The sequence below is a fragment of the Carassius carassius genome, chromosome 19 (assembly GCF_963082965.1).
Source record: "Carassius carassius chromosome 19, fCarCar2.1, whole genome shotgun sequence".
NCBI lineage: Eukaryota > Metazoa > Chordata > Actinopteri > Cypriniformes > Cyprinidae > Carassius > Carassius carassius.
Genome location: NC_081773.1, coordinates 12,928,548 through 12,952,118, shown reverse-complemented (window position 1 = coordinate 12,952,118; position 23,571 = coordinate 12,928,548). Strand labels below are relative to the sequence as shown.

At 37.9% G+C, this 23,571-nt stretch overlaps 1 protein-coding gene across 1 annotated transcript in view; it reads right to left on the bottom strand.

Annotated features, from left to right (window-relative positions):
• Nucleotides 1–23,571, bottom strand: part of hs6st3b (heparan sulfate 6-O-sulfotransferase 3b) — a 67,862-nt gene that overhangs the window by 43,152 nt on the left and 1,139 nt on the right. The gene's annotated exons all lie outside the window — the stretch shown is intronic.

The window sequence follows — 23,571 nt, the reverse complement described above, 5'->3', positions numbered from 1 at the left end:
TAAGAAGTACTATGCTTAGTTCAGGCAAACATATCAAATGGTCATGCAAATGTAACCTGTGTCACATAGAGTCGCCTATTTACAGTGGGGAAAATATTTATTTGATCCCCTGCTGATTTTATAAGTTTGCCAACTTACAAAGAAATTAATTTTAACGTATAGAGACAGAAAACCAACCAAAAAATCCAGAAAAATAAAACATTATATAAAGGTTAAAAGTTGATTTGCATTTTATTGAGTGAAATAAGTATTTGATCCCCAAGCAAAGTATTGTTTATTGTTTATTGTAAAATGGATCCCCATTAGCTGTCACCAAAGTGAACGAGCTAGTCTTCCTGGGGTCCACAACAAAAAGAAATCACATAATGTTAATATAAAAACAGTATAGCACTATAACATTATATACATCAATTCACATCATCATAAATTAGTCTGAATAAATGATTACAGTATTTCATTGATAAAATAAATATGTCCTTTCCTTACTCGCAATTTTAAATAGTCTTTTTTAAAGAGTCTTTGCCATTCATTTTACGTAATTAATCCAATGATTGATGGCACGATAAATAACAGTTCTCTTTAAAGCATTTGATTGATTTGATTGAGTATGACATAGTACTTGGTGCAGAAACCCTTGTTGGCAAACACAGAGGTAAGATGTTTCTTGTAGTTGTTCACCAGGTTTGCACACATCTCGGGAGGGATTTTGGTCCACTCCTCTTTACAGATTTAATTTGCCCATCAATGCGGTGAAGTCGTCCTGTACCCTTAGCAGAAAAACAAACGCAAAGCATAATGTTTCCACCTCCATGATTGACTGTAGGGATGGTGTTCTTGGACTCATAGTCAGCATTTCTCTCGAGTTAATGCTAAAGAGCTAAATTTTGGTCTCATCTGACCACAGCACTTTCTTCCAAGCTTTCTCTGAATCATTCAGATGTTCATTGGCAAACTTTAAGTTGGCCTGTACATGTGCCTTCTTGAGCAGGGGGACCTTGCAGTGCCTGCAGTATTTCATTCCATTGCATAGCGTAGAAATTTACCAGTGGTTTGCTTGGTGACTGTGGTTCCAGCTGCCTTAAGATCATTAACAAGCTCCTCCCATGTCATTCGGGTCTCATTATCATCCTTACCCCATGAGGCGAGATCTTGCATGGAGCTAAAGATGGAGGCCAATTGATAGTTGTTTTGTATTTCTTCCATTTCCGAATAATCACACCAATTTTCTTGCTGATGGTCTTGTTGCCCATTTAAGCCTTGTGCAGATCTACAGTCTTGTCTGTGACATCCTTTGACAGCTCTTTGGTCTTGTCCATGGTGGTGGGAGAGGTTGGAATGAAAAATATACATACAGTGTGGACAGGTGTATTATACACCCAATGAGCAGACATTAGGAGTAACTTCTTAAAGTGGCAGGACTAATCTGTGTTCCACATGAGCACATAACCAATCTGTAGGGGATCAAATACTTATTTCACTTACTGAAATGCAAATAAATTTCTAACCTTTATATAATGTGTTTTTTCTGGATTTTTGGTTCATATTCTGTCTCTATCCATTAAAATAAACCTACAGTAAACATTACAGACCCTTCCTTTCTTTGTAAGTGGGCAAACTTACAAAATCAGCAGGGAATCAAATAAATATTTTCCCCACTGTATAAACATGCAAATTAAAGACGCAATCTGGACGGCAATCTGCTAACTGAGATCATACCCTGTTCTCAAGCGCTCAGCTCTCAGCATTCAAAACCACTCAAGGCAAATCATGAAAATATCCAAACATTTTAGAACAACACTGATGGTCACATATTTAAGTGACAGAGCTGCCAGATGTGATAAAGTGGAAGAAAGAAACCACATCTGAAATATGGAAATTCTTACATTTTCTCCTATTAAATGTATTCTCAGTCTTTTTTCTTATATTTGTTTTGATTGAAAGAAATTGTATGCATACAGTAATTAAATGGACTGCACTTATGCACTGACAAATATGGTTAAAACACTGTTCATTTACATGAAATAAAGGTTTATTGTTTTACCTTTGCTTGCTTAAAACTTGGAAATAAAATTGGTTGTTTAAACAAACTCATGACCAGTGTATTGTAACCCAGAGGCTACAATGAATACAAATAGTGTTGCCAAAAATGCAGCTGTCTTGTGTTAGCCATAACGTTCAATATATTGGCCAAAATTAAGAAAGAATTCTGCTCATTGCCTTGTTTTTGTTCTGCTGGGTGACCAATGTTTAGCTCTCACTTAGCGCTCACCCTGAATAGATGAATAGACCTCATGAGAACTCAGTGTATGAATGACAGAGTGTTTGTATTTACCATTTATGCAAGTTACAGGATTCAGTGTTTAATTAATACACAATAATTGTTTTCTGGATGAGTTACAGGCCTTTTATGTACTTTACCTTTATGTTTTCATTTCTTATTGTGATTAACATTAATTTACTTATTTTATTCACATTATATTACTGTGATTAACCATTATTAATGTTTAATCTTGTGTTGAGTCGTGATTTAAAAATCTTTGCTATTACAATACATAAGAGGATGTTGGGAAGTAGCAATTGTATTTGCTTGGTAACAGTTGTGGAATTTATTCTGGTCAGACAAAGACTGATCATAAAAAGGAATGCAGCAAAAATTCTCTGTAAACTTTATTGAATTATTTTAATTATTTTATCACTTTCATCTGCATCTCTTGTAAAAGTATAAGAGTTAACAAGCCAAGGTGGTAACGGCTTTGAATATCACACCAAAATCTGGCATGTCCTGACAGAGAGAGAGAGATATAGTGAAGACTGGATAAAAAAATTTGATGAATTAACTTTTCACATAATGAATTACATGTATTTATCATTCGGCCTTGAAATTTACTTTAAAAGAATGCTAAAGACTTTTAATGGGACACTATACAAGCAGTGTAAATTCAGTGTAAATAAGGGTTTGAATACCCTTTGACTGAAGAACTGAAGCACAGTGTCAAACTGGTATCGAACCAATCTCAGTTGTCATTGTGTTTCGGTTGTACTCCCTCATAATTGTCAGTTCATATTTCATGTTACAAGCACATTACAATTAATCATGGTCAGGTCATTTCATTGACATTTAATTCCCAAAATAACCAGAAAACTTTTTTAAGTAAGCATGCAAAGATTAAACAATACACTTTTACAAGCTAGTTAACTGAATGAAATGATAAACTGCACAAACCTCTGCCGTGACTTAAAGGGGTCATATGACTTTGCTAAAAAGAACATTATTTGCTGTAATGCAATGTGTTTATGTGGTTTAAGGTTCAAAAAACACTTTACATTCCACATACTGTACATTATTGTTGCTCCTCTATGCCCCGCCTTTCTGAAACGCATTGATTTTTACAAAGCTCATCGTTCTGAAAAGCCAGCTGTGTTCTGAATGGCTGGCTATCCAGTGCACTGTGATTGGCCAAAACCCTCAAGCATCTAACGGAAATGTTATGACCCTTACCATACTGTCATGTTGTGCTCGATGAGACAAAACCAATAAAATCCATTACAAACGAGGCATTTGTTGCATCCAGTAAGGACATAATTACTGATTATAATGACTTTATATAGTCTTTTTATGGGTTACGTTGCATATCACACTGCTTAAACATAAAACCATGTCTGCATTTGTTTTCGGAGAAACAACAAACAACAAGCTCTACTTTACACTGATCAAAACTCGCATTAACCACCAATTTCTAGTTGTGTCCTCTTTTGGAAGGCCAAGTTAAGTAGCTTCGCTCTCACAACAAAACATGTCTCCACAACATGTCCCCAATGGCAACAGTGAAAATAAAAAAAACAAGGAAAGTCTCAAAACTGCACACACAAATCAAACTTGTCAATTTTAAACATTCAAAAATTTTGTACACAGTTGTACATCTGTGAATTGGGTTTTGCATTTGTGAAATGTATTTTATGAATATATATTCTTATTTTGTGCATGTGATTTAGTTTTTGTGTGCGTGTGTGTGTGTATATATATATATATATATATTTTTTTTTTCTTTCTTTCTTTTTTTTCCTTTTTTTTTGTGCACATAAATTGGGTTTCATGCATGTGAATTGGGATACGCATGTGTGCATCGTGTCTTTTGCATGAATTATTATTGAGTCTAATCTGTTTCCATAGGTCAGATTTAGGTCTGCTGATCAGATTAGATGTTATTAAGGTGACTCTATTTTGCCCCCTTCCCTGCCATATACCGCCCACACTTCTCATCATTTACCTGTCAGCAGGGCCACGCAAAATAAGGAAATATGACATTTTACTGTGTGGCGGTGATGAATCACGCTTGTAGTGACTTACTTTGTACAGATACCTTTGGTCAGGTCTGACTGATAACAGTTGAAAAATAACATGCAGAAAGCCTCTGAGCTGGCATTTTCCCTGTCACAGTTTGATCTGTCAATCTGTCAAATAAATATGGCTTCCGGAAAGTGGTGAAAGGGGAGTAAATCCCTGTAACCAGCAACACTGACATCTGCAACACCAAATTTGCACTGCACTGGCTTCCTTCTAAAATAAAAGATGATTAAAATAAGACTCACTGGTATAGACTTCGTTACCACGCACAATGATGTATTATTGTGTGACGGGCTTGAGTGAAAGATGTTTCCTCCAGCACTATATCATAATCATCACTGAACAAGTACTGGTTCTTTTCCATGTCTGCTCTATTACTAGAAAGATATCTCAAGATCTTGTTACAAATACTTGGGCCTCTTGTAAGCAATTCTGGTAGATCCCAGGAATAGACTCGAAATCTAATAACTAGACAGCTCTGTGAAATCTTCTGGCTTCAAAATACACTTTTTAACCCAGGAAAACATTTTAACCCGATTCCTAAAAAAGGACTGCTTAAACAGAGAAAAGAATCCTCCCACAAGAATTCTGCTGGTAACACAAAACCAGAAGTTTGTTTGCCTAGAATAGCAGTCCCACCACTAAAAAAAAAAAAATTATCAGCTTTATAGCTTACATATCAATATTGTAGAGGAATAAATATTAGCACTTAAATAAAACTAAAATACAAAATGTACATTTCTTCTTTTGAACAATGATAGATTTTTTGCCCTATAGATTTTCATTGTAAGTGCATAACTGTAAGTAACATGTCAAAAAAAATTGCTAGTGGTAACCTGTAGCAAAAACGACAAAAGTTGTTTTGAATCTGGAAGATTTTTACAGAGCTGTATACGTATGACCAACCTGGGAAGTGCAGCTCAGTAATTACTTGAGGAGTACATGGTCTTCTAACAAACAGCAGTAATTACAGCTCAGTCTGATCTCTGCAGTACAAATATTCATATACAGTCTATATTCCAAAGGGTTCAGAAGTAAAAAACAGTGTGATTCCCAGCAGTCCTCACCTCTATGTGTGAGTCATCTGTTATCAAATGAATATCTATGTTTAACATCATTACATTGTGCTCAGCTTGACTCTGAGAAAGGTCTGTAATGAAACTCCAACTGCTATGGTAATTATGAGAATAGTTAAACATTTACATTCATGAAGCCAATCATGGCTCAATTTAATAAATATGACCCAATCTAAGCTGTCAAAAAAAAACAATTATGGAACTTGCCATTTGTGCAACCACATTTACAGAGCAAACTAATTTTTTCCTGTTTTCCCGTATAAACTGTTGAGCTAGTGTAGTCTTGGTCTGTAGATGAAGATGAAGATACAGGAAGAAGAGATGAAGATACAGAATAAATTTTAGCTGACTGTATTTAGGCAAGCATGTCGGATTGCACAATTTTTTTTGTCGGCTGTTTGGTAAAAAAAAAAATACAATTCCGTCTGATTGAGTTCACTGGTTAAACGGATTAGCAAAACAGCTTGAATTGGTTCACAATTTATTCTGAATCAATCTAATAATTTGTTTACGATTCATTTGTTTAGGAGTGGTTTTTCAGTCTGGGTATTTTATAAAACACAAAGCAAAAAGGGCACCAAGTGAAGTGGGTATTTACACTCAGTCCATTAAAACTAAATTGCCTGTCATCCTCATGTTTGTCTTTCCCAGAGATGAAGTAGGCTTTGTTGTGTTCAACACATGCATACTCTTGTACTTAAAACAACTGCAGATAAAGACTGCATTCATCTATGTCTCATAACTAAAGTACATTCTTTTTACAACATATCCAATACTACGGTGCCCGGGAGATGCCATGGTCGGTTCACTTAGTTTTGTCTTGGCCATGACATAATAACTTGTGGGAACTTGATATTATGTCCTAGCCACAAGATCATTTTGTCGAGGTAATAACATCCTTATGTCATGGTCTCAAGATGTTATGTTGAGGGAACGACATGTTTTTCTCGTGGCCACGAGTTTAATGCATAAACAAACCTGTGTGACCATAGCAACCAGGGATTATCAGAGATGGATTCATTAATATTTTATTTTGAATTAAGAAATTATGATATTATTTATTATAGAAATTATTACATTATTAGATTAACCATATGCCTTGGCTACCAGACTTTTTTACATGAGATCGTCAGCATTCAAATGAAGTTTATCATAAATATATGTAACATATACTGTATGTTAAAGTGCATAATATAAAAAAAAAATTATATTTGCTTTAGTCTTGTAGGTCCATCATCTTTTTTATTGGTTATATTTTTTTATTCGTTTATATTCATTTTTCCCTTCATTTCAATCTCTTTACTTCACGTTCTGAATAGTTTTGTTTAAATTTAACATTTATTTCATTTTATTTTATTTTCATTTTATTTTAATACTATAGTGAGGAATTAATTATTCACATAGTTTCATTTGTAAATAAAAAAACACAACACGCTCATTTATAATTTATCTGACAATTATGCCAATAAGTTTTTTAATTTATCACTATATTTATGCCCATGTGTGATGATAAATGAGCGTATTGTGTTTTCATTTACAAATGAAACTACGTGAATGATTAATTCCTCAACAAAGGACTATAGTATTTATAAGTATGGTCTATTAATTAGCCGAGATAAAATGAAATACATATTCAATTTAAACTGCATTCCAGCAAAATTCCATTCAGAAATATCAAAGCTTTATTGGCATGTCCAGCATTCACAGTAAGCTATTTTCTACAAAACTATTCAGTATGTGAAGTAGAAAAATTGAAATGAATGGAAAAAAGAATATAAACTAATATAAAAAATATAACCAATAATAATAATAATAATAGCATGATATACAAATATTATGGGAAAATACAATCAGTTAAGGGATTTACTAGACTAAAGTGAATTAAAATAATTTTATATTTATATATTATGCACTTTATGTTACATATATTTATGATAAACTTCATTTGAATGCTGACAATCTCACGTAAAAAAAAAGGCTGGTAGGCAAGACATATGGTTAATATAATAATTTAGTAATGTAATAATTTCTATAATAAATAATATAATAATTTCTTAAAATTTCAAAATAATTTCAAAATAAAATATGAATTAATAAATCTCTGATAATCCCAGGGTTGATATGGTCACGCAAGTTTGTTTACGCATTAAACTTGTGGCCACGAGAAATGGATGTCATTCCCTCAACATAGTATCTCGAGACCATGGTGTTAACCTCGACAAAATGATCTTGATGCCACAACATAAAATCACATTCCCACAAGTTAATATGACATTCCCTCAAATTAATATCTCGTGGCCAAGACATATTATCATGTTCCCACAAGTTATTATGAAATGGCCAAGACAAAACTAAGTGAACCGACCATGCACCTTACAATAAACATAATTTAATATTTTTTTATTTTCTATATTCTCTTCAGACATCAGCTATAAGTCCAGGCCAAAGCTACAACTGCATCCAATAAGAGAACTGGTTTAGACTATTGGGGAGGCATAAATGCTACAGCAGCATTTTTTGACAGCAGTGTCAAAAGAGCTGAGCATCTGCTCTGGCAAGACCTGTCTCATTACTCTGAGTAGCTTTCACAGTGCACGCCTCAACTTCTCAAGATTTATACAGAGTTTCATCAACATGAGGAGATGCAGCTACTCTTCCTGTCCTGAGGACTGTTGTCAGCTCTGACTTGGGAGTAGGGATGGGACGGTATGAAAATTTAATATCACGATTATAGTGACTAAAATTATCACGATTATCAATATTATCACGGTTTTGTTGAAACGAGATGAAAGTGTTCAAAAATAGTTGATGCTCACACTGAAAACATTTCAGCAAGTTTTATATTTAATAATCAACAAACAACTAATAAAACAAGCAACTCTATGCACTTAATTTAAAGAAAGATTAAATTCTGTGGCATTTCCTTCCTTACAATGAAAAGTGTAGAAGCATAGAAAAGCATAGAAAAGTCACTGACTTTCGCCATTCCTTCTCGAAAAAAAACAAAAAAAACATTGTGCGCTGCGCTTGCGTCAGACTGTTGCTGGCTGGACATGATTTAATAGTGAGTTATTAAAACCGCGATAATCAAACACGGTTTTAATGATAATTCATTTTTAAACGATATTACTAACCTTCAGCACATTTTATCACGGTTATCGTCCCATCCCTACTTGGGAGGTAGCAAAATGTTAGTTTGTTAACCAGTTTTGGTGAAGAAAAGGCTCTTTGTATAACAGAAAGCACACATGAAATGAATTGAACTGAACAAATGAACCCATTTGAGTCAATTAACTGAGGTATGAAATTACAGGTATGACTTACAGAATACTGCTTAAGACAAATATATAGTACAGTGAAATGTAGTATACTGCATGCTAGGGCTGCATGATATTGTAAAAAAAACTCACATATTTAGTTTTTCTGCGATATATATTGCGATACTGCTATCAAACTTTCCTGAAGATGGTACTCCTCTGGTACTGCTTGGTGACTTCAACATCCACCTAGATAAACCCCAGACTGCTGACTTCAACACTCTGCTTGCCTCCCTTGATCTCAAGCGAGTGTCTACTACAGCGACTCACAAATCAGGCACCCAACTGGACCTCATCTACACGCGCTGTGGCTCCGTGGACAACTGCTAACCTATTACTTACTCCTGAAGCGGCACACACTGCAACTCAGGCCACCTTTCGACGGAACCTACGCTCACTCTCTCCATCTCACCTTTCTTCTGTGGTTTCATCCTCACTTCCTTCGCTCTCTTAGTTTTCAGCTCTGGACACGAACAGTGCTACAAACACTCTTTGTTCCACTCTAACCTCTTGCTTGGACAACTTTTGCCCACTAATGTCTAGACCAGCACGCACTACCCCATCTGTCCCCTGGCTGTCCGAGGTTCTCCGTGAACATCGCTCTAAACTCTGGGCTGCAGAGAGGAAATGGCATAAAGGAAATGAGAGGAAATGGCATAAATCAAGGCATAAATCAAAAAACTCTACCGACCTCAGTGTGAATCAGTCTCTCCTCTCTTCCTTCTCTGCAAATGTCTTTACTGCTAAAACATCCTAATACCACAACAAAATTAACAACTGTTGTGACGCTCGGACACTCTTCAAAACTTTCTCTTCTCTTCTTAATCCGCCTCCACTTCCTCCTCCATCGACTCTTACAGCTGACGACTTTGCAGTTTTCTTTTTTGTTTCCAAACGTATCCTGTCTAATCATCCTACTACTTGTCCACTTGATCCGATTCCCACTCACCTTCTTCAAGCAATCTCTTCTTCAGATCCTCTCTTCACTCTGCTTCCATTCATTGCAAAGACACTTGAGCGAGCTCTGTTCAACCAGCTGTCTATGTTCCTTGTACAGAACAACCTCCTGGACAGCAATCAATCTGGCTTCAAAAGTGGCCACTCAACTGAGACTGCCCTAGTCTTGGTTACTGAAGCGCTGCGACTGGCAAGAGCAGCTTCAAAATCCTCAGTACTCATCTTACTGGACCTGTCTGCTGCTTTTGACACCGGTGATCACCAGATTATCCTGTCCACCCTCAGAAAGATGGGCATCTCTGGAACCGCACTCCTTTGGTTGAAGTCCTACCTCTCCGATAGTTCCTTCAGGGTGTCTTGGAGGGGTGAAGTTGCTACTGGGGTTCCTCAAGGCTCAGTACTTGGACCACATCTCTTCTCCATCTACATGACGTCATTAGGATCTGTCATTCAGAAGCATGGATTTTCTTATCACTGCTACACTGATGACACCCAACTCTACTTCTCATTCCAACCAGATGACCCGACGGTAGCTGATCGCATTTCAGCCTGTCTGAGTGAAATTTCTAGCTGGATGAATGACCATTACCTTCAGCTCAACCTTACTAAGACAGAACTCCTGGTAGTTCCAGCTAACCATCAGTTAGTAATGGGTCATCAGTTAAGCTTCACAGACCATATTGCTACAATGACCTGGTCCTGCAGATTTGCCTTCTACAACATTAGGAAGATTAGACCTTTCCTGTCAGAGCAAGCCACCCAACTTCTTGTCCAAGCTCTTGTTCTCTCCAGACTGGACTATTGTAATGCTCTCCTGGCGGGCCTTCCTGCATGTACTATCAAGCCTCTGTAACTGATCCAGAATGCAGCAGCGAGGGTTGTCTTCAATGAGCCACAAAAAAGCACACGTTACTCCTCTCCTCATCAGGTTAGCCGCTCGCATCAAATTGCTTGCCTACAAGATGACCACTGGCAGGGCACCAACATACCTAAACTCACTAGTTCAATCTTATGTGCCCTCCAGAAGTTTGCGCTCTGTAAGTGAACGACGCCTTGTGGTGCCATCCTAAAGAAGTTCAAAATCACCCTCACGGATCTTTTCTTGGACTGTGTATATATATATATATATATATATATATACAACCCGAATTCCGGAAAAGTTGGGACGTTTTTTAAATTTTAATAAAATGAAAACTAAAGGAATTTCAAATCACATGAGCCAATATTTTATTCACAATAGAAAATAGATAACGTAGCAAATGTTTAAACTGAGAAATTTTACACTTTTATCCACTTAATTAGCTCATTTAAAATTTAATGCCTGCTACAGGTCTCAAAAAAGTTGGCACGGGGGCAACAAATGGCTAAAAAAGCAAGCAGTTTTGAAAAGATTCAGCTGGGAGAACATCTAGTGATTAATTAAGTTAATTGATATCAGGTCTGTAACATGATTAGCTATAAAAGCTTTGTCTTAGAGAAGCAGAGTCTCTCAGAAGTAAAGATGGGCAGAGGCTCTCCAATCTGTGAAAGACTGCGTAAAAAATTTGTGGAAAACTTTAAAAACAATGTTCCTCAACGTCAAATTGCAAAGGCTTTGCAAATCTCATCATCTACAGTGCATAACATCATCAAAAGATTCAGAGAAACTGGAGAAATCTCTGTGCGTAAGGGACAAGGCCGGAGACCTTTATTGGATGCCCGTGGTATTCGGGCTCTCAGACGACACTGCATCACTCATCGGCATGATTGTGTCAATGACATTACTAAATGGGCCCAGGAATACTTTCAGAAACCACTGTCGGTAAACACAATCCGCCGTGCCATCAGCAGATGCCAACTAAAGCTCTATCATGCAAAAAGGAAGCCATATGTGAACATGGTCCAGAAGCGCCGTCGTGTCCTGTGGGCCAAGGCTCATTTAAAATGGACTATTTCAAAGTGGAATAGTGTTTTATGGTCAGACGAGTCCAAATTTGACATTCTTGTTGGAAATCACGGACGCCGTGTCCTCCGGGCTAAAGAGAAAGGAGACCTTCCAGCATGTTATCAGCGTTCAGTTCAAAAGCCAGCATCTCTGATGGTATGGGGGTGCATAAGTGCATACGGTATGGGCAGCTTGCATGTTTTGGAAGGCTCTGTGAATGCTGAAAGGTATATAAAGGTTTTAGAGCAACATATGCTTCCCTCCAAACAACGTCTATTTCAGGGAAGGCCTTGTTTATTTCAGCAGGACAATGCAAAACCACATACTGCAGCTATAACAACAGCATGGCTTCGTCGTAGAAGAGTCCGGGTGCTAACCTGGCCTGCCTGCAGTCCAGATCTTTCACCTATAGAGAACATTTGGCGCATCATTAAACGAAAAATACGTCAAAGACGACCACGAACTCTTCAGCAGCTGGAAATCTATATAAGGCAAGAATGGGACCAAATTCCTCCAGCAACTCATAGCCTCAATGCCCAGACGTCTTCAAACTGTTTTGAAAAGAAAAGGAGATGCTACACCATGGTAAACATGCCCCGTCCCAACTATTTTGAGACCTGTAGCAGAAATCAAAATTGAAATGAGCTCATTTTGTGCATAAAATTGTAAACTTTCTCAGTTTAAACATTTGCTATGTTATCTATGTTCTATTGTGAATAAAATATTGGCTCATGTGATTTGAAAGTCTTTTAGTTTTCATTTTATTAAAATTTAAAAAACGTCCCAACTTTTCCGGAATTCGGGTTGTATATATATATCCAGGTCCTACTCAAATTCTCAGTATATTGTGATAAAGTGCATTATTTTCCATAATGTAATGATAAAAATTAAACTTTCATATATTTTAGATTCATTGCACACCAACTGAAATATTTCAGGTCTTTTATTGTTTTAATACTGATGATTTTGGCATACAGCTCATGAAAACCCAAAATGCCTGTCTCAAAAAATTAGCATATTTCATCCGACCAATAAAAGAAAAGTGTTTTTAATACAAAAAAAGTCAACCTTCAAATAATTATGTTCAGTTATGCACTCAATACTTGGTCGGGCATCCTTTTGCAGAAATGACTGCTTCAATGCGGCGTGGCATGGAGGCAATCAGCCTGTGGCACTGCTGAGGTGTTATGGAGGCCCAGGATGCTTCGATAGCGGCCTTAAGCTCATCCAGAGTGTTGGGTCTTGCGTCTCTCAACTTTCTCTTCACAATATCCCACAGATTCTCTATGGGGTTCAGGTCAGGAGAGTTGGCAGGCCAATTGAGCACAGTAATACCATGGTCAGTAAACCATTTACCAGTGGTTTTGGCACTGTGAGCAGGTGCCAGTTCATGCTGAAAAATGAAATCTTCATCTCCATAAAGCTTTTCAGCAGATGGAAGCATGAAGTGCTCCAAAATCTCCTGATAGCTAGCTGCATTGACCCTGCCCTTGATAAAACACAGTGGACCAACACCAGCAGCTGACATGGCACCCCAGACCATCACTGACTGTGGGTACTTGACACTGGACTTCAGGCATTTTGGCATTTCCTTCTCCCCAGTCTTCCTCCAGACTCTGGCACCTTGATTTCCGAATGACATGCAAAATTTGTCCAAAAGTCCAGTGCTGCTTCTCTGTAGCCCAGGTCAGGTGCTTCTGCCGCCGTTTCTGGTTCAAAAGTGGCTTGACCTGGGGAATGCGGCACCTGTAGCCCATTTCCTGCACACGCCTGTGCACGGTGGCTCTGGATGTTTCTACTCCAGACTCAGTCCACTGCTTCCGCAGGTCCCCCAAGGTCTGGAATCGGTCCTTCTCCACAATCTTCCTCAGGGTCCGGTCACCTCTTCTCATTGTGCAGCGTTTTTTGCCACAGTTTTTCCTTCCCACAGACTTCCCACTGAGGTGCCTTGATACAGCACTCTGGGAACAGCCTGTTCGTTCAGAAATTTCTTTCTGTGTCTTACCCTCTCACTTGAGGGTGTCAATGATGGCCTTCTGGTCAGCAGTCTTACCCATGATTGCGGTTTTGAGTAATGAACCAGGCTGGGAGTTTTTAAAAGCCTCAGGAATCATTTGCAGGTGTTTAGAGTTAATTAGTTGATTCAGATTATTAGGTTAATAGCTTGTTTAGAGAACCTTTTCATGATATGCTAATTTTAGGAAGATAGGAGATAGGAATTTTGGGTTTTCATGAGCTGTATGCCAAAATCATCAGTATTAAAACAATGAAAGACCTGAAATATTTCAGTTGGTGTGCAATGAATCTAAAATATATGAAAGTTTAATTTTTATCATTACATTATGGAAAATAATGAACTTTTCACAATATGCTAATTTTTTGAGAAGGACCTGTGTATATATATAAAAAAAAACCTGGCTATGTGTTCAGTACTAGACTAACTGAGACTAACTGAGACTTGGCATGGCAATTGTATACTGTTGTTGTTCTCTTGTTGATCTGATTGCTTCTATTGTTCTCATTTGTAAGTCACTTTGGATAAAAGCATCTGCTAAATGATTAAATATAAATTATATGAAAAAAATCGACGGATGACTTGAATAGCTATTTGGGGAAATAAAAAATAAAGGATTGGGGTGATTTTGTAGGTGGATAGTAAATCAGTAAAGGAAATAAACAAATAACAAGCATAGATAATCATCTATGTTATAATAGAACAAAGATACAAATGAAATAAATAGTGATTTATATTTTTCAGGTAAGTCTAATCTGAAATAAGGAATGTCTGGTATAATAATATTGAAGGCTTTACTAAAATCTACAAAAAGAATACATTCATAAGACCCTGGAGTATCTAAGTGCTTCAAGATAAGATACAGACCCATATTCAGCGCATACATCTTCCACAGATCTAATAGGCGTGTATCCAAACTGGAACGAATCCAGCAGTGAGCCAATAATGACTATCAGATGTATTAATACCAGCCTCTCAAAACATTATATAACCACTGAGGATAAAGCGACTGGTCTATAGTCGTTTAGGCTTGAGATGGAAACAGGTTTTGGGGAACAGGTATAATAACAGAACGCTTAAAACATGCTGGAACCTTGCTCAGTCTTAATGATGTATTAAAGTTCTGAGTAAACAAAGATCTGCACAATATTTCAGACAAGAAGACACTTTATCAGGGCCAGAAGATTTCCTTATATTCTGACCTTTGAAAAGCCTCCTCGCAGATCATAAAAGCTGTAGAAGAGACAGAAGAGATAAATGAAGATGTACAAGAAGAGACAGCTGTTTGAGATTCAAAAGAAATAGGAGTAGGAGTGTGTGGACACAGTAGAAGAGATGTTTGTAAAGGAAAATAGCGGGATTCCCAAACCTGCAATAAAAGGTGTTGAAATCATCTGCCAACTGCTGGGTACTATGAATGTTAATAGGTGATGTTTTAAAATTGGTGAGGGCTTGCAAGCCTCTCCACAAAAGCATTGTAACAAAAAGGCTTTTTAGCCCATTTTGCTTTTTTGCTCATATAATAGACTCAAGCAGTCGACTCAAAAGATGCACCAAATTTCCCTTTCCTGTTATCACATAATTATCCCAGCAACTAGATTACAGCTTTTGCTCCAGAGAATATGGTGACCTGGATTAATGACACATGAAAGCAATCTCCAGACCCCGCCGCGTCTAACCCACAAGGGCATGCTCAGCCCTGCACCTAATAAACATTCCATACCAATGAGGATGCACGGGACTCGAGCAGGTCCCTCCAGGGTGTAAATCCAACAAATATAGTTCCTGCAACCCCATGCATGCTCACAGAGAACCTGCTTGGGTTGACAGATCTAGCAGAAAGGATCTGAATATGACAACAGCAGCCATCTAACAAGCGCAGTGATGTGTGAAACATACAAGGAGGAACAGGAAGAAGAATTCAAAGGTGACAAGTAAAAGCGCTTTGCTTCCTTGCGTAAGGTGGGTGAAGGTGTCTCACTATTGATCTGTGCCCATGCAGATGCTGACAGTAATTGTGTATCTCTGTGTTGACTATAATGAATAAAATATCATGCAAAGAGTGTTATTGTGCCAAGAGGATGTCATCACTTTCTCCATGTGAGTAATAATGGCCCATTAGTGCAGCTGCAGGTTACTCATTACTGTGATTGTCTGGGAAATGAGGAGCTTGTGAATCTATTTGTACTCTAATTGTTGAGGGTGAACGGAAGACCTCAAATGAATGTTTGGCCTTCCATTAGAACAATGGGAGATTTTTCTAGGTCTCATTGCATTAGTGTGAAAACCCTAACCAAAGAAGCCATGAAAACTTAACACACATTCAGGCACATATGCTAATAGACTGTTTCAACATTGATGAGTTTATGTGTTAATATACAATGTGACTTTGTTCCACCATATGCAGAGACAAATTTAGTAAAAACAAACAAAAATATGTTTCTAGAACCCCATGATTAAGTACGTTCTTCAGTTTGTAAAGACTGGATGTAACGAATTAAACCTTCCTAGTCATCGGGAAGAAGGAGGCGGGAACCGGCGGACAATCAAATAACATTTTAATTACAAAAATAAACACAAAACAGCGCACCAGGCCCTCACGGACGACTGGTGCGCTCAAATAAAAACCAAAACACAACTAAAAGCCCCTCCACATCACGGGCGGCCGGCAGCGAGCTCGCCCGTCCCCGGCAACTCGCTCCAGTCCACCGCCTCGAGCGTCCATGGCGGCATCCTCCTCGCCAGCTCCGTGGCACCGCGGATTCACCACAGCGGCGAGGGATCTTCAGCAGCGCGTCCCTCCTTCTCCCGGGCTTCGGCACCACTGTAATGAATTAAACCTTCCTAGTCATCGGGCGGACAATCAAATAACATTTTAATTACAAAAATAAACACAAAACAGCGCACCAGCCCCTCACGGACGACTGGTGCGCTCAAATAAAAACCAAAAGACAACTAAAAGCCCAGGCCTGGTCCTCTCTCGTCCTTCACTGTCGTCGCTCCAGTTTTATATCCTTCCATCTCCTACGTGGGACTCGAGACCGGCAGTGGGTCGCAGGTGTCACTGATTTGCCCAATCATTGCCGGCCTCACTCCTTGTTCCCACGTCCCTCTGCCCAGCCCCACTCGCCACACTGGATTATACTTCTGCGTCAGTTTTCATTTATACTTCTGCATCGTTGTCCGCGTCAACGTGTAGTACAAATGCAAACCGCTAGTCTGCAGTGTCCACAGGCATGTTGCTTGTGGAACCTGCAGCACTACAACAAGAGCTGAAGAAGAAGCAGCTTGACAGATAAGCATTATAGCTGTGACGGTGGCAAATAAATATCAAATTGATAAATCATTATTTAAAACAACAAAGGAAGACAACAACGGAACAGGAGAAGATGGCATTCTTTCCATCTCCACAAAGACTTCTTCCACGGCAAACCAACATTGTTTGTTGCGGACAACTACTGATGTATAATGCTATGTAGTATAATAAATAAGAGACTTGTTCTTTGCTTTGTTTTATTTTATATAAGAAGGTGTAACATTAAAATATATTAAAGTGCACATAAACACACACAAAACTCAAGTACACATGGAGGGAGGGTTCTACCAGACTAATCACAGTGCTTGTGGTCTGCGTAGATTTGGCGCGATGTTAGATTTGTGTAGAGGTGCACATCAGACTACGGCGTAAGGGAGTGCGTCTTCGCATAGGGTACGGCGTAGGTCTGACGCAGAACTATAAATCAGCCTTAACTCTTGCCACAGCAATTTGATTCAAACTCATTAAAAACTGATAAATTTTTTCTAAATTCTGCTACAGACATTAATGACACGCTATAAAATTTTGAATCAATCGGGATTATGGTTTTGCCCGCTGAACAAAACAGATAAAAATAACAATACAGTGAGGGAGGGGCTCAAGTCATATCTAATGATCTTACATAAGGAATCATAAAATGCCAAAATGGACTCTCTCTCTCTCTCCATAATATGCACTGAAACTTTGTGAAATTAGTTTTTACCTTTATTCCAGTACGTAACAACACTATGAAATCGGTGTTGGGGAGAAAAACAGAACACCGTTTTAATGCTTTTGTGTTCCTAATTATGGACTAGCTGTCTTAGTGGTTTTTGTTTTTAACTGCAAACTAAGAGACTGTTTCTGTAAACATGTGCAGATTGTTTGCAGTGCCTTTAATCTCAGAACCTGTGTGCAGTTGGCTTAGTTAATTGCATCTCATTTCAGCAGATTGCACATTCGTGACTGCCCAGAAACTCCATTTGGTTATAATGCCAGGGGACATGGCAAATTTAATTAGGGCTAAAAAAGAAAGAGGCAGAGAGAGGTCCTGAAAAGAGGCAGAGATATGAAAGAACGAGAAAGGAAGGTGAAAAGTACGAGTCAGGATTTTTTCCAAATCAGGGGGTTTTATCATCTGAACAACATAATTTAAATAGATGTGATGCCTATGGATATACAACACATGAGAACTGCATCCAAATAAAACCCTGTTGGGTCTGAAATTCATCTTAATTGTGCTGTTATATGACTGGTCAGTTATCATAAGATTAGCATCTTTAATTAAAAACAACTGAAATGCTTTACCCAACCCATTTTACTTATGCAATAGGTCGTATCTCTGCGTGTAATAAAAATTGGATGGGACTTGATCAGACAAGGCTTCGGCACACATCCTCAGTGAGGATCTCGCTGACTGGACCAGCCCTCAGTACAGAACCTTATGACCAGTTACAAATATGTCATGTCATGACAAGGGAGGACCACAATACAGACTTTAACAAGCACAATCATTGTGCTTATTCCTACTGATAAGATAAACTGACTAAACTAAACTAAAAATGGCGGCTCTGCTTTCATGTTTCAACTTGCTGGACAAACTAGATAGAAACTCTTACTTTTTCCACCTAATACCAATGTGACATACATCAAACTATATCACACCATGTGAATTCATTTAGGACAGAGGAGAACTGGTCCCCTCACTGAGCCTGGTTTCTTCCAAGGTTTCTGTCAGGTTCCTTGCCATAATCTCCTTTGGCTTGCTTAGTTGGGCTCTAAAATCACTTAATATATATTAATATTATTGACTTGATGGCACTGACACCATGGGATGAAAAAAAGTGAACTGAGTTGAGATGGATGATGAAATTTTTGTCATCTGTAAAGCTTCTTTAAAATTGAATCGCATCTTGCAGTGTTGACAATGTTATTGAACTGAATTTAAACAAACAACAATAAACAGACTCGAGCTAAATAATGTTGATGCCTTCTCTTGAACAGCTAATAGCTGAGTTGAACTTATTTCAAAATAGATTAAATGTATAGTTCACTCATGAAACTCTAAATGACGCAGGCTGGTTAGCATTCAATTGAGCATTTTGCAGTGTGCTTTCAAAGTTCCTCTGAAACCCTCCACCTTCCCCAGCTCCACTTCTATAGATCTGCTACGGGTTATTTTATATGCTATTTGTGCAGCAGCAGTGTGTCTTAAAGGAACACTCCACTTTTTTTGAAAATAGGCTCATTTTCCAACTCCCCTAGAGTTAAACAGTTGAGTTTTACCTTTTTCGAATCCATTAAGATGATCTCCCGGTCTGGCGGTAGCACTTTTATCTTAGCTTAGCATAGATCATTGAATCTGAATAGACTGTTAGCATCTCACTCAAAAATTTGTTTTTATATTTTTCCTATTTAGAACTTGAATCTTCTGTAGTTAAATAGTGTACTAAGACTGACAGAAAATTAAAAGTTGTAATTTTCTAGGCCAATATGGCTAGGAACTATACCCTCATTTTGGCGTAATATTCAAGGAACTTTTCTGCCGCGCCACTGGTGCAGCAGGCGCAATGATATTATGCAGCACCTGCTATCTGCTATTGCTGCAACTACATAAACTAGCTGAGGACTATTTTCAGGTGCTGCGTAATATCACTGTGCCTGCTGCACCCATGATAGGGCAGCAAAGTTCCTTGATTATTATGCCAAAATGAGAGTATAGTTCCTAGCCATATCAGTCAAGAAAATCACAAATTTTCATTTTCCGTCTGTCTTAGTACTACACAATGTAACTACAGAAGAGTCAAGTTTTAAATAGGAAAAATATAGAAACTCATTTTTGAGCGAGATGGTTTTGGTCTAATCAGATTCAATGATCTATGCTAAGCTAAGCTGAAAGTGCTACCGCCAGTCCCGGAGATCGGCTGAATGGATTCGAAAGTGGTAAAACTCAACGGTTTAACTCTAGGGGAGTTGGAAAATTAGCCCTTTTTTTTAAGTGGAGGGTTCCTTTAAAGTCCCCGTGAAACGGAAGTGGCAAACGACTTTTCTCCAGTGTTGAGACGTATTTCCGAGAGAAACGGAATAATAAATGAGGAAAATAGTGGGCGTGGCTTATTTTCCAACTAGCACCTGATTGGCTCTAGATAAGTAGGTGTTTAATTAAAAAAATGGAGGCAGATCTAAATGCAAGTTTACAATCGGTTGTTGAGGATTACTCGCCACCTGAATCACAGCAATTTAGTTTGCAGCAGGAGGAGGAGGAAGATGAAGAACAGGAACACACGGAGGATCATTTCGTCATGGGATTCAGACCTTACATGTTTGAGCCGTTACATGCGGAGAGTTCAAATGGTCACCTGGACGTGGCGGCTCAGGAGCAAGTTCACACTCGCGAGCATCTCGATGTGTCCCAATGTGTTTTAGGGAAAGGGAAAAGTGTTCCGTGAGATCCACAACCAAAAATGTACCTCCTCGCCATCTCTCCTTTCACGCGCTGTCAATGCTCGCAAACACACAGGCAGTCTGTCTACTGTCAGTTGGAGGGGCGTGGTTACGGATTAAGCAGACACCAAATTCCTCAAGCCTACATCATCAGTGAAGGTCCTCCAATGCAGAGGGGAGGGGCATTTTCAGATTTTGATTAAAGATTATGAAGCCAAAAAATTTTTTTGTGTGGATTGACTCGCATGGATGAATTGTACAGCACAAAACGATCAATTTAGGCGAACAAAGTAAATATAGTCAATTTTGATTTCATGTGGACTTTAAATACTCACAGCACCGTACCACCATATGTTCTTGCTCTGACTAATGACACTATTGTCTTTTGTAGCAGAATTTGAATTGTCTCCATAACTGAGTTTCCATAACTAATTCTGTTATATATATGCTTTGAAACAATCTTGACTTGACCATATATTATTCATGAGGAATAAATTGGCTCTTGAAAAGTAGAAATTACATATTATTTATAAAGCCTTGTATTTATGCATCAGACCAGCAATGTGCATTAAAAAATTTAAAGTGGTCAATGTTGTTTTAAACCTGCTCAGTTAGATTCTCTAACTGTTGCTTTGTTTTGACAGTTTTGACCTGTAAGAGAAATGTAGAAGACAAACAACCCAGAATAAGAGACACAAGAAGAGAAGCCTCCCTGAAGAGATCACTTCAACTCTCCCTTCTTATCGACTCTAACAGTGTCTGTTGATCTGCTCTGACATGGCTGACCTTTCCAGGTCCTGCAATGTGTCCACACTGTTTAAAGGGCCACTCCATGCCTGAAAACCTTGTTGCCACATTACCAGCCCACCATTGGCAAGAACTTATTCTGCGTGTTCACAATAAAAAAAAAACAATTTTTTTTTGCGCTACTGCACTAATCTGGATTATTAGATTATGGAATACTGTGAGTGCTGTAAATTCCAAGTGGCCTTTATACACAGAAAAAAATGAGGATCATATGTCTGTGAAAAGCGTCCTCCACACACAGAGTGATCCATCATAACCGAAATAAACAGAGCTGGGTATCAGGATGAAATTTTCATACAGTCACCACTTAGCACATGCGGTTCAGAGAGCAAAAGCGCCTGTTGTCAGAAGAGATTTATTTGCGTCTCCTGGTGTATCTTTAGAGAAGCAATGTGAAGCAGCATTTTGAAAGCACAGAGAGAGCAAGAGATGGATTTATGTTTCATTTGGGCTTCGGTTCTCTGTCGCATACAGACTGTGAACTTCCAGAATGAGTTGGCTGATTCTGGAGAGATGAATCATTGTGGACTTGCAGTTTCGGGGTATGAATGTGAATTTCTCTTCACCCAATCCTCTCTGAAACACCCTTAAAGGCAACATGCTATTCCTCAAAGTCAGTATTATTAAGTATTAATATTTTCTTTCATTACAATACATGCAGGCTGAGCAACTAATTAACTTGATTCATTTGCTTGGCAACCGTTAAAATGAGTGACTGCCAAAACTTAGTTTCTCATTGATAACAGAGCACAACAGATACGGACACAGCCAGTTGTGTGAAACATTATTCATGGACTAACATTAGATCAGTAAGTAGCCGAGGATGACGACAAAGCTATTTTTTATGCTATTTACAAGAACAGCATCCGCAGGCACTAAAAACACATATGTCTTTTATTCGCAGACACTTATAAAAGTGAAAGTCTGCATATTTTCGCCATATTAAGCCATCATTATACTTAGTAAACAACTAAAATAACTTTTTAACGGCTTGCTTGGCCAGACTGGCACTGTCAGATTTATAGATGGAAATGCTCGACAGCTCGCCTCGGCTTTATGATACCTCATTTAAAGTTCATTACAGCGCAGGCTCTCAGTCATTTAAACGGGAATACAGAATCTGAGTAAGACTGCTATGGTCACAGAGACTGTAGAAAATAACATTTTAGGCTTGACATTTAGTCATTTTGACTGGCTATCTTTTTGTTGTGCATTTTAATGTGTTTGCCATAAACCATGTTGGGTGATAAGTTAATAATATCACTGTCACATTAATAATATCACTGAGTGACACAGAGAGACCACGGGCAAAGAAAACCCCAATTATACTGTCTTTTCTGACAGGGTGATATAACAATTTAAAATCATATGTGAAGTAGATTAATCTTTACATGTAGAAAAGAATAATGATGGACTAAAATTCCTTCTAAACAGTGAAAGAAAAAATGCAGAGGGCATAAAAATGGAAAATGGACTTGGATTCATAATGCGCAGATCTCTTTTGGAGACATTGCATTGATTGATTGGCTTTTGGTGTTCAAAATCATTTCTCATTCAACTGGTCCAGAATTAGCAACATATCAGTAGTGTGCCAGAGGAAATATATCACCTTTAAGTTCACCTTAAGTACCTCACTTCAGAGGTGCAATAGTGGTTGGTATTTTGGCGTAGCTTGTATGTGAACGCTCCAAATGAGACCCCATTAAATCAAACTGGACTGAGATCTCTAAAGGAGGTCTGAATGCATTGTGAACACAAAACTTTATTATTTCACAATAACAGTCACTAATAATAATGATAATCTTAGATTCCCAAAGCAAGGTGTTTTATGGCAAGTAAAATAAGACCTCTTTATTGATGGACAGAAATAAGTCCTGATTATTATTATTTATTTTATTTTTATTTCCAGGGACACTGTGTGTGTAAACAGAACTGGTTTCACTTTTTAGAACTACATAAGGGGTCTAAGTGCACTCAAAATATCCTCACTACATTGCTGTAAAAAAATAAGAAATTACAACTTTATATACTTTGGTAGCCTGCACTGTAAAAATACATATTTTCTAAGTTGTAAATTAAGATTATTGGAGTACATTTTACAAAAATAAGAAAATAGTATTCCAATCCTTCTTCAAACTGTCACGTTCAGTTTAATGAACTAACAATGCCATTTATTTATTTTTATAAAGTTGTTAATACATCGCACATTTTCAGTGTTTTATTTATTTATTTGTATAAAATAATAATTATTAGTATTAGTTGTTATTGTTGTTGTATTCTTATTAAATAGATCTAAACCTGCTTTTCCTAGAGTGCCATTTTGGTCTACTCAAAGTGGTGGACTCGTGTGAGAACAGACTACATTTTACACTTCATCATTACCTTCATTAGA